The 18,236-nt window shown below is 49.3% G+C and overlaps 1 non-coding gene across 1 annotated transcript; it reads right to left on the minus strand.

The window, feature by feature from the left end:
* Positions 1-5,727: 5,727 nt before the first annotated feature.
* Positions 5,728-5,887, minus strand: LOC119454729 (U1 spliceosomal RNA). The gene has a single exon (XR_005192659.1). It is a non-coding gene; the product is annotated as a U1 spliceosomal RNA (small nuclear RNA).
* Between the last annotated feature and the right edge of the window lie 12,349 nt (positions 5,888-18,236).

The following is an 18,236-nucleotide window of genomic DNA, read 5'->3' on the forward strand; positions in this document are numbered from 1 at the left end:
CAGAAGCCAGCTTCCTGCTTTCGGAGAACGCTTCCGGTGTTTTGCCCGAATGATCCCCCGGCCGGTGCTTCATCCACTCATCATTATTCACTTCGTGGATATGCGGTGTTTTTTTTTTTCGTGTCCGTCCCTTACGTAGAGTAGCAGGCCAGATGCTGCATTTGCCGGCCGACCTCTCTACATTTTCCCATCATTAAACTACTTCTTCTTCTTCGTGTCCGTCAACAAATCTGCGTGTGCAAAAACTCAGCTCCCGAATTTGATGCAAAATCGCCTTATTCTATGCAAAAGCTTGTGTCTCATCACATGGATATGCATTTTCGGTAGATTAGTTATAGATAGGCATCATTTTCAAGATCAGTAGACTCTCAGGTAGATAATAAGGATTTCTCAGAGATTTGCCTCTGTGCGACCCGCGTCGGCCATATGTACGCTCGCACCACCCTCTTTTTGTCGTCGTTCTAAGCACTTGCGTGCCTAGTTTCCTTCCGCTCTCGCCGCGTTGCGGTCCCGTCGCGTGTGTCTAGTTTCCTCCGGCTCCCCGAGGTGGCGGTAGTCTTCCACGCGAGTGTATGCCGCCGATGTTTGTGCTTCTAGTGGAACGCAAGCGCCAATGGCGGTCGGATGCTGCTAACCACGACGCCGAGCTAACTCGAGATATCGCACGCATGCGACAACGGCGAGCCGAGGAAGCGGCGTTGCGGGCAGAGCAGCGTCAACGTGACAATGGCGGTAAACGCGTTCACCGGGGCCAACGCCCGCTTTCGGCGAGAGTTTCTCGAGCGGCACTTTGGCTTCGGCTGCGACGAAACGTCCACGTTGAAATCGCGAAGTGGAACGCAAGCGCAAATGGCGGGCGGATGCTGCTAACCACGACGCCGAGCTAACTCGGGATATCGAACGCATGCGACAACAGCGAGCCGAGGAGGAGTGTTGCGGGCAGAGCAGCGTCAACGTGGCAATGGCGGGAACGCGTTCGCTAACGACGTCACTAACGGCGCCGCCAACGGCGCGCGCACTTGGGTGCGACGTATACAACGACGTAACTGACGGCGCAGCCAATGGAAACGTTTAGCGAAACATGGGATGAACTGTTTTTTGTTTCGCCTAGGTATATACAGCTTTCGCTGTAATAAAAGTGTGTGTGCGTGTGTGTTTCCAATTCGCTGGGAGCGCCTGTGATCTTCTGACGCGTACCCAAGCCCAGCCAATCAGAACTTCAGCAGCAGACGAAATGGCTAGGTGGACACTCACAGAACCCCCTCCACTGATGCTTTTCGAGGAGGAGAGGACGGAATGCTCGCTTTGACTTCTTGATCATTGCGAGTTTTCACATTTCTGCTCGCAGTATAATTGAGTTCGAGAATGCTAGAGTCACTGATGTTTGTTTGTTTGCCTGCTGATTTTTTCTTCGTCGATTTCCCGTGGCGCCATGACGAAGGGCGTAAACTTCGACTGGAACCACCCCGAAGACGAGTGCGACGTGCTCAAGCAGCCGCAGCTGTTTCACGTGCTCGTCGGGAGCCTCGTGAAACAGCTGCGAGACTCGTCGCGTGAAGGTGATGCTCTCACAGTGCCTCCACTGCAGTGCTACGTCGGCCCCTACGACCTCCAGTCGGTGTTGGACAGCGTGGAGCACGTGGTCGTAGCGACCCACAAGCTCCGGCCGCGGTCGTCGGTGGACTGCAGCGGCGCCCGGCTATACGCTGCTCCCTCATTCCGCGAGATACGCAGCACTTACAACGACACCTACCGCAAGAAGTTCGCCTACAGCATTTCGGTGAGTAACAAGCGCGTGGAAGCACCATGCTTTTATTGCGACAGCAATTATATGGACACCCCAAGCGCATTTCTGCCGTCGCCGTCGCCGCGATGTTCCAAATTAAGTCCAAACACGATGACATCGTCGCCGCGGCCGTGCTCTGTATGTGCAAGCGAAAGCTTGCGAGGATCAGCTGACGATCGCTGCTAGGGAGAAAGGCGGGGCGGAAGCGCGCCGTCTTGTGTCGCGCGCAAGGCACGGGGGGTAGGTGAGGGAGGGGGGAGAGTCCTACCCCGGTGGCTGCTTCTTACGGCGCGGCCGCGCGGGCGGCGTATCTTGACAGCGATCTGCGACGTTGACGAAGTGCGCGCCCGCGTGGTCCTCATCTTCAAAGCGATCTGCGATGTGAACAAAGCACGCCCAGTGCCGGAAGCTTTGTATGCGTGATGCTTTCGACGTTTAGTTGCGTTGAAGCGAGAGACAGCGCGAAGGTTGCTCGTTGCTGTTGCCGCGCTGCCCGACTGCAGCGTTCTGACAACGACTGTCCGTGGTCATCGACCGAGATGTGTTCATGTTTACTTGTGTGCGCGTGACCCCGTGCTTGTCAATTTAATTAGTAAGCGAGTGTTGGCAAGTTTATACGGCTGACAGAAGTAATATCCTTACTTCGTAGAGCTGTCCACTAATTTGCTATCAAAACTGCGACTAATTATGTAATTAGGCGGATTGCAAAACGTCATGTAAGTATCTACGAGCGACGGCAAACATTACCTTGGTCGTGTCTAGCTACGCGGCATTTGCATATTTTTAGTGTCTGGCTGAAGTTACGAGGGGCACCCTATAATATACCCAGGGTGTTTCAGCGAACACTTTCAACAATACTTAAAGGTTGCCTTTGGCAGATAGCACAATCCTAGTTCATGAGCTGGTCTACTCTAAGCAGCGGACATAACTTGCAAAATAAATTAAAATGCGTAATCAAATAATTAAAAATTCACTAATTAAGTTTTTAACTATTCACCTAATGGTTCATATTGCAATTTACAAATTGTAGCCGTGGAGTTCGCAAGGCGGATCCACTTGGAACATATTCTCGGGATGACACCATTTTCAAGATATTAATTCCCGAACTTTGCGGAGAAATGCACTGGTGTTCCCATTAGTTTCTTTAAAAAACGTCGCTTTATGCATTGAAGCACAAAATTAACTGGAACGCCAATGCATTTCTCCGCAAAGTTCGGGAATTTCATATCACGAAACTGGTGTCATCCTGAGAATTAATTCCAAGTGGATCCGCCTTGCGAACCTTACGGCGACAATTTGGAAATTGCAATATGGGCCATCAGTTAATTAGTTAAAAACTTAATTAGTGAACTTTTGTTGATTTTTTGATTATGCATTTCAATTTTTTGTGCAAGTAATGTCCGCCTCTTCGAGTAGACCAACTCATTAACTACAATTGGGCTATCTACCACATGAAACCTTAAATAAATTTTGAAAGTGTTAGCTCAAACACCCTGTATATATACACAGGGTGTTCAAATATCATGCGCCAAGATTTAAAAAGCATGACGAGCAAACTTTATTGAATTCGCAGAACGGCGCTCCCTCCCCCTTGCAGGGGAGGAGGGGCCCAACCTAGACGTCGGCCCTGATCCCGTGGGCCCTAGTGGCGTCTTCGGTCAAAATTCTCTTTCTGAAGTGTGAGCAATGTTTTTTTGTCGATTTTTTTCTTGTACTCTGCAACTACAATCATATCTTTTCTATTCCGTTTAAAAACACGCATAATTCCAAATGCCATTCTAAGCCGATTGTGTGTCCCAATGGAACTATAGCTGGGATGCGGTCGTTAGACCACACGGTAATTAATCCATTCGCTGTTAACTTTTCATGCAGTGTGTATTCAATGCTTCGTAAGTTTCATTTGCTAATCTGTTGCTTTTCTTTTGCTTTATTTCGTTTCTTCATTATGATATTTTGTATATGCGCTGTTATTCTTGCCGGCTTTCCCTTTTTTTACGTTATTGCTTGTTCTTTCGATCGAACGCATTTCTCAATTCGTTCTATTTCTGCTAACGTTGAATCTTTGTGCTTTTATCCAAGATTTATATGTGTATTTTTCCAAAGAACTCTTCTAGAATAATACCCTCAAGGCGAATGTAGAAACAATGAATGAAATCAGAAACATTTTCAGAGCTAATTGCGGAGGCCACGCTGCGCTGTGCTGAGTACGGTGAACGCCACTACCAACGCCACCTAGGTGGCGTTGGTAGTGCTTCTTGATGCCAGCGTCCCTTCGAATGCTGGCATCGAGGCGTCGTAGTGGTGAGACCACCGAAGCGTTCACTGTCGGTGCGCGTTAGTGTCATAATGCAGTACTTCTCTTTTCTGCTCGTAGGCGGCGGCACCGCCCCGAACAAGAGCGCGGGTACACGGAGGAGTGTTAGATATATAAGGCGCGTCTGTGTAGCTCTCTGCAAAGGCGTTTGTGGCGCAATGGGTTAAACGCTCGGCGATCTATCGTCGCGGACCGAGAGGTCGTGGGTTCGATTCCCAAATTTTGCATGTTTGTGGAAATTTTTCTTCTGGTTTCTTTCTTTGTATTATGTTCTGTGACGTATTTCCGTGACGGAAATACGTCAGTGAAGTCTTGGTGGACCCCGGCATAAAACACTTTCGTGTTAAAATGAAAATGTCATAGTTTCCCCTAAGGGCGAAGCAATGAATGCGATAGCAACACAGCAATGTCATACGAAGTAAGGTGAGCGGCTTTGGTAGCAATATGAATTGTAGTAAACATGAGCTGATTAAGTAAGCTGGTGTGCTGCGGCGTAAGTAGACCGACATGAAGAGAGACTCGATGACCACGAGAAGGCGCGTGTGAAACGGTGGTGCTGATGAGAAGCGCTTCCCGTGGGCAGCGCGCGTGCGAAGGGACACACCTGTAGCGCTGCACTGCCGATCCGGGCAGCATTACATGTGTAGCGTGCGTTGGAAAATGTGGCCCGACTATTACTAACTGAATGAACAAGCGTGGTGTGAGCGCGCACAAACAAACATGAATAGATCACACTGAATGACTGCAGACAACGACTGTCAAAACGCTGGCAGCAAGCATACGCCGCAGCGTGCGAAGGTACGTGCGGTCTATCGCTTCAACGGAAACTGAGCGGCGAATGCACAGTGCATAAAGGTCAGAGCCGTGTGGAGATAAGAGACGGTGCGGCGAGCGACGAGCGCATTTGTTGGCAGAGGGGAAGTGCCACCCCCCCCCCGCTCCCTCCGGCGCTGGCTTCCCGCTTCCTTGCTTGCGCGTGGGAGAGATAAGAGACCGTGCGGTCGAGCGACGAGCGCGGTTGTTGGCAGAGTAGAAGTGCCCCCCCCCCCCCCCCCCGCTCCCTGCGGCGCTGGCTTCCCGCTTCGTTGCTTGCGCGTGGGAGATTGAGTGCGTTCGCTCTCCGTGATAGCGCGCGTCCCCGCACGCTTCCGCTCGGGCATACGGCGCGCGGTGAAGATTTTATCTATACGGAACCTCACGGCGACGGCGACGCCGACGGCAGAAATCCGGTTGAAGTGTCCATATAATTGCTATCGCAATAAAAATGAAACATACGCGCTTTGCGTAAAAGTGAACACTTTTGGGCAGGTGTTGGTACAATCAGTAGTTCCCGGCTGTCTTTACGTAGGTCATGCGCGTAATGCTGGACCCGGTTCTGGGCACAAACACTTTGGCCCAGAAGACAATAAGTGATACATCTGCCGTTTTAGTTTCTAGTAAAAGGAACAATATAAACTCTGAAACTGTGGCTAAAGTTTAGTCACGTGATGCGTTGCCAAGGCTACGGCGCAGCTGCGGACAAATGAAGGTCAAATTGCTGACGACGGCGAAACTCTGCTCGACTAGGTCGGTAAGGCTTTCGCTTGAATATGCGTATGCAATGGCCTTTCTTAGGATTCAGTAATGGTAGGGGACAGCGCGAGCGCAGTTCCCCACTACCAAAAATTTATGCCCCATCTGCCCCGGTTTGGGGTAGTGGCAGGGGTCAGCACGAGCATAAAGCAACGCCCGCGCCTCACCCTGGAGACACCGCCTACTTGAACACGGCAATCTCGGCAGGAATGTAGTACACGTACGCGAGGAGCTTCTCAAACGGCGTCCACACTCCGAAGCGCCCTCCACCTCGCTCCGGTTCGGGACGAGTCGTCGAACAAAAATTACACCGTTCACTAGAGCAGTTTGGTCACCAGGATGCAAAAGTATAGAAAGGATCTGTCTTTTCCACGTTCCTTTTATTGCAAGCATTCTAAATACCCAAATGAAATTCAGTACTCCTCATTCAGTTGCTCAAAACGAAATGTTTGCGACGACGTCAAGCCCGTCAAGCTTTGCGTCCTCGACTGGTGGCGGAGCCGCTTACCATACCGTCCTCACATCTGTCTACATGGGATGCATATAGACGGTTTCAGTGTTTACTAAGAAACCTCGCTTGCCGCTGATTGGTTGCCTCATCAGAACTTCCGGCAGGAGAGCTAGAAGCACTTCTGGCTATGTTGTTTGAAGGCATGCGCGACGTGAGGCCGTCGTGTCGATGTTTGCACTGCTTGGTGGAATCTGTGATGAACTGATTCTACATCGTCAATATTGTCGAGATGACGAGGGACTACTTTAAGGCGCTTAGCACCGAAGCAAAACATCGGTATCTCCAAAAGCTGATGTTTAGAGGCGGAGAACTGCCCGATGCGCTGGACGATGATGTGCGATTTTCGTTTTCGCCGGGCTCAAAACACCTTTCCTCACTTATAACCCCAGAGCAACGAGCGGAGCATATTAGTGAGGACATTTAATGAGCGCAGACTGTTGTCTTAAAGGCAGGTAATGGGACTGCCGAAAACTATAAAAATTTGAATGACACTTTTTTCTTCTTTCTGGGGTTTGAGTGCCAAAAACCAGTTCTGATTAGAGAGGCTCGCCGTAGTGAAGGGTTCCGGATTAAGTTTGACCACCTGGGGTTCTTTAACGTGCCCTACAACACAAGCTCATGGGCGTTTTTTTGCATTTCGCAATGACATTTTTATTGCTCAAAGATGGAGGATGAAGGGGTAAGCTGTGCATGTGTACATGCACAAGTTTTCTGCGTCATATGCCTTGTTTCTGCTTTTCAATATGCATTCACAAATAACGGCACATTCTCAAAAGTCATTTAGTGCAAGAAGCCTAAGTCGACTGAAATGGGACTAACCTAAATGCGCACGAATTTACCACACTTCTAACAAAATGAAACCTGTAGTGTTGGGCACGAGATTGCAATCCATAATTGGCCTCCGTTAATTCGTAAATGCTTTTAGAATGTGGCCGAAACTTCCTACATGCATGCACGGAAATCGCTAAATTTTCTGCGATTCTGCTCTGCGATACCGATACGAATGCTCACATGTCGCCGCCATGGCTCAGCGGTTACGGTGCCCGGTTGCTGACCCGAAAGACGCCGTTTGGAACCTGCTCGTCGCATTTCGATCGAGGCGAAATGCTAGAGGTCCGCGTACTGTGCGATGTCAGTGCACGTTAAAGAACCACAGGTGGTCGTTATTATCTGGAGCCCTCCACTACGGCGTCCGTCATAGCCGGAGTCGCTTTGGGACGTTAAACATGATAAACCAATGCGCACATGTACCTATAGTCGGGTACAACTTTAGAAGGCAGCGGCATTTGCCCCCTCAAAGGCGGATGCCTCCAACAATAGGCGCGCACTATAGACTTGCGTCGTGAGCCGGACGGCTGGTGTCCCCGCCGACGGAGAACATGGCAGCCCGCGCTTTAGGCTGGGGCGAGTCGCGTCAGCGGGACTATTTCTTTAGTCGCGGAGGCAATCGGCTGCTGCGCTTCGGTCATCTGGGCGGAGCCTCTCCTGTCTTCTTAAGTTGTACCCGACTATATGTAGTAAAGCTGCAGAAGTGCACTTGTGCCCCAGATACGAAAAACATTAAAATAAAACGGGGGCAGCATGGCACCCGCTAAACAATAATTTAAACTCATGTTCGTAGCATGGCGATCCACGCCGAGGCAAGAAACTGGACGAGCGGGCAAGCTCGGGGCGAGAGTCGAGCTGCTCTCGCGTGAGTTACGCGACATACGGCCAGAACAATCGCGCAGTAGCACTTTATTCAGCATTATAGCAGTCTGGCTACTCCACGTAGTAACGTACCTTGGATGAAGTGAGCAGAGCAAATCTGGGAGCTCTTGATAGGCTCCCAGATTTGAAAAACACCGTTGAGGAGTAAACGTAATGAAAACAGTCGATGCTCCAAGAGCTACTCACCGTCACGCAACACACTGAATGCCACAAGTTGCACTTATATCGATATACCCGAAAAATAACACAGAATATGCGCGGGACGAGCGCGCGAGCGAACAAATACCAGCAAAAACGAGCAAAAGGAACGGCTACCGGAAGTTTCCTAAGGGCGCCGGATGCCGGCGCACAGCGTTGCCAGAGCGCAGTGGACGCTGGACACTTGGATGCACGGATATCGCACTCCGTCATGGACAGACGCATGGCTAGCGCATTGCTGTGTCGGAATTTTTGGTCTACGCGCTCGATCTACGCACGCAGCGATCCGCTGGAAACTAGCGTATCACAGCTCCGCTATAAACAGAAGAATATCCACGATACACGAAGCTGTCAGTAGAGAGCTTTATATGAACACTTTTGATCGCGATCAAGCCCGATCTAGATCGAATTTCTCCGTCGTGATTGGCTCCTTCGCGCAAACTGCGCAAGGGAGCTAATCACAGTCTATAATTTTGATCCGGATCGGGCTTGATAGCGATCGAAAGTGGTCGTGTGACACCGGTATTAGATAGAGGACACAAGCGTCTCGCGTAAGCAAGTCGCTTGCGTTCCCATAATATCATCATCATCAGCCTATATTTTATGTCCACTGCAAGACGAAGGCCTCTCCCTGCGATCACCAATTACCCCTGTCTTGCGCTAGCGTATTCCAACTTGCGCCTGCAAATCTCCTAACTTCATCATCCCATCTGGTTTTCTGCCGACCTCGACTGCGCTTCCCTTCTCTTGGTATCCATTCTGTAACCCTAATGGTCCACCGGTTATCCATCCTACGCATTACATGGCCTGCCCAGCTCCATTTCTTCCGCTTAATGTCAACTAGAATATCGGCTATCCCCGTTTGTTCTGTGATCCACACCACTCTCTTCCTGTCTCTTAACGTTAGTCCTAAAATTTTTCATTCCATCGCTCTTTGTGCGGTCCTTAACTTGTTCGCGAGCGTCTTTGTTAACCTCCAAGTTTCTGCCCCATATGTTAGCGCCGGTAGAATGCAATGATTGTACACTTTTCTTTTCAACGACAGTGGTAAGCTCCCAGTCAGGATTTGTCAATACCTGCCGTATGCACTCCAACCCAATTTTATTCTTCTGTAAATTTGTTTCTCGTGATCAGGGTCCCCTGTGAGTAATTGACCTAGATAAACGTACTCCTTTGCACACTCTAGAGGCAGACTGGCGATCCTGAATTCTTGTTCCCTTGCCAGGCTATTGAACATTATCTTTGTCTTCTGCATATTCATCTTCAACCCAATTCTTACACTTTCTCGATACAGGTCCTGAATCATTTGCTGTAATTCGTCTGCATTGTTGCTGAATAGGACAATGTCATCTGCAAACCGAAGGTTGCTGAGATATTCGCCGTTGATCCTCACTCCTAAGCCTTCCCAGTCTAAGAGCTTGAATACTTCTTCTAAGCAAGCAGTGAATAGCATTGGAGCGATTGTGTCTCCTTGCCTGGCCCCTTTCTTGATAGGTAACTTTCTACTTTTCTTGTGGAGAACCAAGTAGCTGTGGAATCCTTGTAGATGTTTGCTAAAATATTCACGTATGCCTCCTGTACTCCTTGATTACGCAATGCCTCTATGACTACTGGTATCTCTACTGAATCAAATGCCTTTTCATAATCTATGAAGGCCATATACAGAGGTTGATTGTACTCCGCAGATTTCTCGATTACCTGATTGATGACATGGATATGATCCATCGTAGAATATCCCTTCCTGAAGCCAGCCTGTTCTCTTGGTTGGCTGAAGTCAAGTGTTGCCCTGATTCTATTGGAAATTATCTTGGTGAATATTTTATACAATACTGAAAGCAAGCTAATGGGTCTATAATTCTTCAGTTCTTTAACGTTTCCCTTCTTATGGATTAGTATAATGCTGGCGTTCTTCCAGCTCTCTGGTAGACTTGAAGTTGTGAGGCATTGCGTATAAAGGGCCGCAAGCTTTTCAAGCTTGATATCTCCTCCATCTTTGAATAAATCTACTGTTATTCCATTTTCTCCTGCAGCTTTTCCCATGGTCATGTCTTTCAAGGCCCTTCTAACTTCATCGCTAGTTATAGAAGGAGCCTTTATATCCGGTTCATCACTATTTCGAATGAAAGTAGCTTGATCATAATATACAGCTCTCTAATATGTGGCAATGCGCATGTGGCGTGCTTTTCTGGGCCACCAAACACTCCCGCGTGTACCCGGAGATCACGTGACGGAATCGTCGACACGTAGGCCGGGAAAGGCTTATTGAAAAGTCGGCTTTATGTATTGTGTTAGCTTTGTGAATTGTGTGTGTGTGTGTGTGTGTGGGGGGGTCAGCTTCCGTCAACGATGTTGATGATAGTAGTCTCTCTCATTTACCGAAATTCACCATTTCTTCTCACGATAAACCCGCGTTTTTTATGGCTGGAGCAACAACTGTAGACCGCCGCGGTGGCTCAGTAAGCTCAGGCGTTCCGCTGCTGAGCACGAGATCGCGGGATCGAATCCCGGCCGCGGCGGCCGCATTTCCATGGAGGCGAAATGCAAAAACGCCCGTGTGCTCGTGTTGTAGTGCACGTTAAAGAACCCCAGGTGGTCAAAATTAATCCGGTGCCTTCCACTACGGCGTGCCTCATAATCAGAACTAGTTATGGCACGTAAAACCCCAGAAAGAGGAAGAAGCCCTATAGCGAAGCCAGGTATCGGTTTCTCCGAGCTTATACGAAAAGGACGTTACCCAATACAGCCATTTGCTTTGCGGCTGTGCCTGATAATACAGGGTGTTCAAAACTAAGCTTTATAGTTTTCATAAAATTAGGCACTGGGAGGCACGCGAATACCACCTGTGCAAATAAGTTATGTGGCCAGGGGGGCACAAAGTGAGATGATAATTATCGCTGTGAGCAGCCCAATTAACTAAAATTGAACAATTATTTTTTGTCGACTGCAGTAAGTGGATATGTTTGTATTGAAAACTTAGAGGCAGTCGTGTTTCTACACAGTATCAGTCGGAAGGATTATTCTAGCGCGTTCGTGCTCCGAGATGATGATGATGATCATCATCATCATCAGCCTATATTTTATGTCCACTGCAGGGCGAAGGTCTCTCCCTGCGATCTCCAATTACCCCTGTCTTTCGCTTGCTGATTCCAACTTGCGCCTGCAAATTTCCTAACTTCATCATCCCATCTGGTTTTCTGCCGTCCTCGACTGCGCTTCCCTTCTCTTGGAATCCATTCTGTAGCCCTAATGGTCCACCGGTTATCCATCCTATGCATTACATGGCCTGCCCAGCTCCATTTCTTCCGCTTAATGTCAACTAGAATATCGTCTATCCCCGTTTGTTCTCTGATCCACACCGCTCTCTTCCTGTCTCTTAACGTTAGTCCTAAGATTTTTCGTTCCATCGCTTTTTGTGCGGTCCTTAACTTGTTCTAGAGCTTCTTTGTTAACCTCCAAGTTTCTGCCGCATATGTTAGCACCGGTTGAATGCAATGATTGTACACTTTTCAACGACAGTGGTAAGCTCCCGGTCAGGATTTGGCAATGCCTGCCGTATGCACTCCAACCCAATTTTATTCTTCTGTAAATTTCTTTCTCATGATCAGGGTCCCCTGTGAGTAATTGACCTAGATAAACGTATTCCTTTACAGACTCTAGAAGCTGACTGGCGATCCTGAATTCTTGTTCCCTCCCTAGGCTATTGAACATTATCTTTGTCTTCTGCATAGTCATCTTCAACCCAATTCTTACACTTTCTCGATTAAGGTCCTCAATAATTTGTTGTAATTCGTCTCCATTGTTGCTGAATAGGACAATGTCATCTGCAAACCGAAGGTTAATGAGATATATGCCGTCGATCCTCACTCCTAAGCTTGAATACTTCTTCTAAGCATGCAGTGAATAGATTAGAGAGATTGTGTCTCCTTGCCTGACCCCTTTCTTGATAGGTAACTTTCTACTTTTCTTGTGGAGAACCAATGTTGCTGTGGAATCCTTGTAGATATTTGCTAAGATATTCACGTACGCCGCCTGTACTCCTTGATTGCGCAATGCCTCTATGACTGCTGGTATCTCTACTGAATTAAATGCCTTTTCATAATCTATGAAAGCCATATAGAGAGGTTGATTGTACTCCGCAGATTTCTCGATTCTCCGAGATATCCGACACCAAATTTCAATAGTCGTACTGCGGAGAGTTATCGAGTCGACGCGAGAGCGGTTTATGCTTTGCGTTGCTGGGGAAGGGAGGCATTTTCGACATTTTGAGGGCATTGACGTCTTGATGGGTGAAGTGTTGTCATGAGATTTGTGCATGACAACACCAAACTTAAAGCGGCAGTATGAAATATTCGTTAGCATAGCTAAAAATGTTTCTGTTGATGATGGCGCAGTATTTGCTTTTGATTTCAATAAAACTTACAATACTTTGAAATCAGTAGTCACTTTATTTGCGTAGCCCAGGCAATGACCATGCCTGGTCGTCTAGTCACCATTACGCACGCGCATTGCCCTCCGGCTTCTCCGCTCGCGCCATTATCTCGGCATGGCAGCTGCCGCCAGCTTTACAGGCTGCGCGGTCGCGTGTTACGACAGCGGTTACGGGCTCTTCGATTTTTTTTTTTCGCGAGCCGTGAGGGGAAGGGGGACAGTTATTATCTTTGCCAATGCCTCCGCCGCGTTGTCACACTAAACGCCGCACTCAACAGCCGCGTCACATCATGGAAGAGCTTTGCGCCAATCCTCCCTCTCTTGCATGCGTAATCATGCGAACGACAATTAAAATTTGGAGTTGGATATCTCGGAGCATAGACATGCTAGAGGAATTCTTCCAAGTGAAACTGTGTAGAAACACGACTGCCTCTAACTTTTGAATACAAACATACAAACTTACTGCAGTCAATGAATAGTTAATTATTCAATTTTAGGTAATTCGGCTGCTGACAGCGATAATTATCATCTCACGTTGTGTCCCCCTGGCCACATAACTTATTTGCGCAGGTGCTCTTTACGTGCCTCCCAGTGCCTAAATTTAAGAAAACCATAAAGCTTAATTTTGAACACCCGGTATGTCTAGCCCGTATTGTTTCTTAAAATAAAATTTGGGATGATCTGTCGCAGGTTTGTTATACATGCGTAAGCACGGGTCCGTCTTTGGAGTTCTGTTGGGACACCTTGATTTCCTTAAGAAGATTCTTTGTGTTCGGCTGAGACACCTTCGTTTGCTTTGGACTCTGACGCGGCAACCACTACGCTGGTTGTTTACGATATGCGAATCACCGCGTATGAAGAAGACTCACGACGCCACCTGCAAGAAGAACAATGTGGCGTAGTAGCCGAAAGCGCGAGCCAGCGTCTTCATGTTTTGTTTCCCACGCGACGTCATCCTTTTACACAAGGCGCGCATCTGCTCCCGTGTCTCTAACCACGCGTCGTTAGTTGGCCCGCGCGCTGGCGTTGGCCGCTGACGTCACGCTCGAGGCTTCGCCCCGCTCCGCGAGAACGGCCACTCAGCTAAACGGATCCGGTGGGCTTGAGCCTCCTATGCTTAATGTACGACAATAAAACTGCGAAGTTACAATAAAAAAACTTGTAGCGTACGAACGGTACTGTGCTCGTACTGGATATTGTCAACGTGTAACTGTGATCACACAGCCCGCCGAGGTTGCCCAGTCAGCTAAGGCGTTGTGCTGCTGAGCACGAAATCGCGGGATTGAATCGCGGCCGCGGCGGCCGCATTTCGATGGAGGCGAAATGCAAAAACGCCCGTGTGCTTGCGTTGTAGTGCACGTTAAAGAACCCCAGGTGGTCAAAATTAATCCGGAGCCCTCCACTACGGCGTGCCTCATAATCAGAACTTGTTATGGCACGTAAAACCACAGAAAGAAGAACTGTGAACACACTGAGTGCTACAGTTAAAAAAAAAGGTTGCCTATGCGTAATTCTTAGTTTAGCTGTTAGTTGTTATTATTTATATATGAACACTTCAGCGAGAGATCTCTTTCATTAAGCAGGTTGGTCGCGAAACCGATGACAGCCAGTAAGGCAACCGATGACACCTCAATGGGGAACAGAGTTGATCAGGCGCGAAGGCGCTCGCGCGGACATCTGCGTGCTTGGCAAAAGGGCCGTCCCCTCGTTCATTCGATGCCACCGACGGGACGAGTAAGGCACGGCCGGCGCCAGGAGGTCCAAGGTGTTCATGAGAAAAATTAACTACGGCAACTTCGCGACACCACACCCCTACGGAATACAAAGCTAAGCTTGTGAGCGAGCTAACTTTACTTCTACGTGGCTGATACCACTGGTACTCGCGAAAAATAATTTGGAAGAATGCTGGTGGCCATATTTTTTTTTTTTTTTGCGACAGGGCCATCCCCCTGTCAGCGAGGGGGTGATGCAGAAATCTGAGGGGGGGGGGAGGGGGGGGGGCTCAGGACATCCGGACATCCCCCCTGGATCCGCGCCTGTTTGGAGCAACGGTCTCTTATCGCGCCACTGAATGGACCAGTCTTCGAAAACGCATCATTGAGACGATCCGCCCGATCGAAGAAGACATCGTTAATCGTTCATCTCCGTTAAGCGTAGATGGTGTAGTGCTCGGCGGGGCGAAGTGCGTTTAACAAGTCAAGAGCGGCTATACACGTGGAAATGCACGTGTGACCAGGCTATACCTAATCCCATAGCAATAGCTTGTGCGCTGCGTCTTTGCGCTAGAAAACTTAATTACCCGGGAAAACGCGTAATGATTTTTTTTTTCGAAGCTTTCTTCGCCCTGCTCCCTCATACGAGAGGGTTGCATTTCCTGCGGCAAGTGCATGGGCTGCTGTGTCTTCCGCTGTGTGCGAGCGTGCAGTCGTCATTTGCCTTTACTTCAACAGATTCAGAATTGTACAGAATATTTCACTGCACAGCATAGATATGGCATGTGTACGCATTTTAAGTAGTGCGGGCAACTCATTTCTGCTTCACTTACGCCGGTGCAAACAGGAAGCGGCCTTGTACCTCACAGAATCTCGACTGATTGGTGCACTAGTGATGCAGGAATGAACTCCGGTCTTGTTCAGTGCATAGTGCACGTAATCGATTTCTCAGGACGCGTGAACTCCGACGAGAACTGTCAGCGCCTGTAACAAGAGTTTACTTACGCTGTACTGCGCACAGCAGTAATCCATGCTTGTCGGCTGTCTGTTTCGTGCATTCTGTTGCGAGTCGGTGGAATTTCACTGCTGGTATTTGCTAGGGGAGTAGTGGATGCGAAGGTTTCAAAGTTACTGGAAGGTAGATGCATTAGTCTCCACTCTATAGTCGGTTCCCAGCCCATATGGGCGATTTCGTGGGAGGACAGCGGAACCTTAACGAATTCGCTCATAGGGCCGCGCGAGGACTTGCCAGCCGCGCTCCCCTGCAGACCCCCTCGTCTCCTCCTAAGGCCTTTAAGGACCAACTTCAGACATATAATGAGCTCATCAAGCCCTTTTATTTAGGACGTAGAGAATTCTCCCTTCCAAACAAGGAACTTAAGAGGCGCAGTCAGTGATTCTCCGCTTGCTACAGACGAACTCGTACCCCAATCCTTGGCGTATGAGCCGAATCGACCCAGACTACGACGGAAATTTCAATTGCGCACAGTGTGGCGGACATGTGAACTTGGGACACATGTTGTGGGAATGCGCGACGCAGGCCTCCTATCTGGAGACCAAGAACAAGTGGGACAGCGCTCTTAGGAGCAGCGAGCTCCAAGACCAACTCTGGGCTGTCCAGAAGGCCCGCGAAGCGGCGGAGAGCCTAGGGCTCCCCGTCCCGACGTGGGAGGTGCCCTCTACACCTTTACAAACAGTCTGGTGTCCTTCAGGACCCTCTTTGAAAATAAAGTTTCACCACCACCACCATCAACCCCTTCGTGTGTACAATGCTGGTTTGGGATTCCACAACACAACAGCAACTACCAGCCTTCCGTAATTGCTGGTTTGGGATTCAACAACACAACAGTAACTACCAGCCTTCCGTAGGGGCGCACTCGCAAAATAGAGACGTTTCGCGCGCAGACTAAGGCTACGTTCACCCTTGGGAAGCGGCAAGCGGGCGGAAAGGCCAAAGCGGCCGGAAAGGCCAAAGCGGACGGAAAATCTTTTCCGCGCATGTCCAAGTTGTTCACATTTGTTTTGCTACCGCCGCGGCCGCCGCTGCCGCTTTCGTCCACATCCATCTAGACTGCGTACGTCTGTAGGCGTGGTGGCGCTCATTATCGCATTTCGAGCGGTATGTTCATTCATTGACCCACCCGTCATCAAAAGTGATCATACTGCGCAACTTCGCGTGTCATCTGCGACCTTCGGTAAATTCCTCGTTGGCGTTCCGTAATTCTCCTCACACGGGCGCGGTAGCGCTGAGTCAGAGGTTGGTGCCTAGGCGTGATCATATTTCTTTAATAGCTTTTATCTACAATATGTAATAACGTTTCATCATTTCGTATTATTGTCGGCGCATCCAGGGCACCGAAGTGGCAACGGGAACACCAAAGCTAAAACCCGGGCTGGCCCTTGTGTCGGGGCTCGCCGAAGCCTGCGCGTCCTACGTGAGACCTACACTCCCAATCTATCGTCGCGACGAGAACAGCACTCCGCGACTTCTGCAACATACCGTGCACGTGTGAGGAGAATTATGGAGCGCCAACTAGGAATCGGCCTAACTATTGTCTGCCATGGAAGTTGAAGAAGAAATGGCTTTTATACTTCTACCTACTTATTTTCTAGAAATGGATAATGAATAAACGGAAGACGCGGACACCTCGGAAACGGCGGTGGTGGGTTCGCCTGGCTTTGCTGAAGTGTTAGAAGTTGGGTCACGCCAAGCCTTCGTTGCCGCACCTCCGGTCGCGCGACGTTAAATACTATCGCGAGTATTGCTGACAGTACGTTTTATTACCATTCTTGTCGTAGAGCAAGGGGTGCTTCTTGATCGGGTTGATCAGCATTGCAGCCTACACTTTAGGTGCCATGTTCAATTTTACGACCGGATGTTTACATGCTAGTGTAGCTTCCGGACGAGCAGAACGACTTTCCGCCGCGTTTCCGCTTCGCCATGGCGAAAAAATCGGTCCGAGACTGATTTGGCTCACCGCCCGTTTTTCTGCCTGTTTAGCCGCCTAGACGGGCGGATTTTATTGCGATAGCAATTATATGGACACTAAAAAGCAGATTTCTGCCGTCGGCGTCGCCGTCGCCGTCGCCGTGAGGTTCCGTATGACGTCAATGGAGATGAAATCGTCCCGCGCGCCGAACGCTGTATGTGCGAGTGAAAGGGCGCGAGGGGAGCGCGCTTTCACGGGGAGTGAACGCACGGCGGAGAACAAACGAACTCGTTCTGCGCCGTGCTCGATTAAGGGCTGCAGAAGTAGGCGTCTCTTTCCTCCTTTACAATCGCCATATATGTAGAGCAAACGCACCTTCTTCCGACGCGCGAGAGATCATGGGGGAGGGGGAGGGGAGGGAGGCGACGTTTAGCTGCGGCACCAAGTGCCTATTTATATCAGAGGCTCCGGCAACAGTCACCAACGCCGCACGCATTTTGAGCGAACGCGGGCAAAACGTCGACGGCGTCGAGAACAGTTCTGCGTGTTGCTGGTGCTGCTGCATGTCCAAGTTTATACAGCTGATAAAGCTAATATCATTACTCCGTATAGCTTTCTACAAATTTGCTATCGCAATTGATGCTTCGCCTTTCAGGTGAAACTGCGACAACTTTTTGCAAGATTTTGCCGCTTCCGCCAGCCTCGAGACCAAGTGTGAACGAAGCCTAAGATCCTGCGCGAGCGCGGCCTAACTGGCACCTGAAGGGAAGCGGCGGAAATGTATACCGGAAATTTCGACCACCTAGGGTCTTTAACGTGCACCTAAATCTAAACGGGCCTCGAGTATTTTCGCCTTCATCTAAAATGCGGCTGCCGCATTTGTCGCTTCATTTGTGGCACATTTGTTGCTTCAGAATGCGGCCGCCACATTCTCGCCCAAAACCTTACAGAGTGTCAAAGCCTTGATAAGCACCGTGACAGTTTTTTCCATGTGCAGACATGATTCGCTGTAAATTACCAACCCAAACGGAAGCGCCCAGGCATGAAATTGTGATAGTAGCACCGGCTTCTTGAA

This window comes from Dermacentor silvarum, chromosome 5, assembly GCF_013339745.2.
Source record: "Dermacentor silvarum isolate Dsil-2018 chromosome 5, BIME_Dsil_1.4, whole genome shotgun sequence".
Lineage (NCBI taxonomy): Eukaryota > Metazoa > Arthropoda > Arachnida > Ixodida > Ixodidae > Dermacentor > Dermacentor silvarum.